Source organism: Plasmopara halstedii (assembly GCF_900000015.1).
Source record: "Plasmopara halstedii genome assembly, contig: Scaffold_322, whole genome shotgun sequence".
Taxonomy (NCBI): domain Eukaryota; phylum Oomycota; class Peronosporomycetes; order Peronosporales; family Peronosporaceae; genus Plasmopara; species Plasmopara halstedii.
Genome location: NW_020187243.1, coordinates 722,156 through 723,765, shown reverse-complemented (window position 1 = coordinate 723,765; position 1,610 = coordinate 722,156).

The window sequence follows — 1,610 nt, the reverse complement described above, 5'->3', positions numbered from 1 at the left end:
GCACGCTTTCAGTGCCGAGTGGCCTCGTTGAGGATGTGGTCGACTATGAGTCTGACACATCTATTCCCGCATGGGATGACGAGGAAGGCGAGCTGCATCAGCAGCGTGATAGGAGTTCTGCTCGCGCCTTGTGGACCCCATGTCCTTTCCCTGACTTCTCATCAACTGAGGAACGCGGTGTAATCGCCAATTACCACGACGAAGATCAGAGACGGCAGCTTGAAGCTACCTAAAGGGCGGCTCTAAAGCGTGCCCATCCACGGTAGGTCCTTGACCCTCGTGTGGAATATGGCTTCCGCCCGGCGGATCCCGCTTTGGAAGCGAAGGACGCGGTGATGCGATCGTTTCGCGTCCACATCATCGGGCCTTCGGCCAGAACGGATAATGAACTTGCCACACGGAAAGATCTTCGAGCTCGTTTCTAAGAAATTTCATTGGAAACTTATCGCACTCGTCCGAGTGCACAACGAGGTAGCTCTCGTGTACCCGCAATGCGGACAATACCTGTAGTGCTCGACTCAGGCGAAAGCACCACATATAACGAAGCGCTCTTTCATCGATGGGTGCAACGGCACCGAAAACTTTCCTCACTGCATAACCTGCAGTCGAGCCACAAGGAAGTGGACGTGCGTGTAGAGCGACACCTCCGCTTTGTGTTTGCCAAACCCAAGGCACACCGTCGACTCCTTCGATTTGTCGCCCTTCAGCAATGCATTCGCCTGCTCCAAGGCTAGAAGTTGCTCCGATAGAGAGCGGTAGTCCTCAAGGCGAGGCAACCGGTGCACGACGTGCTTTAAATCGTCAAGAGCGTCCGCACAGCGATATGCTACCTCAGCATGACGCGCAGCGGAGCTTCGATTACGAAGGACCTTGTCCTCAAGGGCTCGAAGAGCATCACGAGTCACCGGACGGCGCGACCCGGTCGTCACCGTCCGCCACCAACTCTTCTCGTCGAGAACGGTGACGACCACTATCACGTGGAACGTCTTGTCGGACGACGTCGTCACCAGGGTCAAACCCAATATCTGGTGAAGTGGCGGGGAAACCAAAACTCGTGGGAGTTTGAGGCGCCACTTCAGCAAGATTACCCAGTCCGCCGTGGACACTTTTAATCAGAAAGATCTGGACGTCCCGCGTCATCAGACGCCCCGCGCTTCCCGGCAACAGCCTGGGAAGTAGAAGGGCCATAAGCTGAGCTCATGCAGTGGCCCTGAACTCTTGCGGTCGAAGCCACAGAGCTCGCGGGAGCATTCGGGTTTGTTAACACATACGTCGCAGGGCAACGGTGGAGCGCTCGGCTCCATTGGAAATGGAGGTTGTTGCACTCCGTGCTCAGAACTAGTTGCTGCGCCGGATCCCGGTACGGCATGAGCAAGCCCACGTAAAACACTGGGTGGGTGCACATCCGTTTCGGAAGGTTCAGCGTGTACGCCATGCCACGTTTGGCCACATCCTTAAACGATCCGATGAACCGTGGACGAAGCTTCGTCCGGAAGATAGGCTGCATGTGTAGGCACCTTTTTAGAATTTAATAAAACCATATCCCCGACCTTAAAGCTTTCCACTTTGCCTCTTCCTTTTTCATCTGCATATTGTTTCTGCAGGTCTTA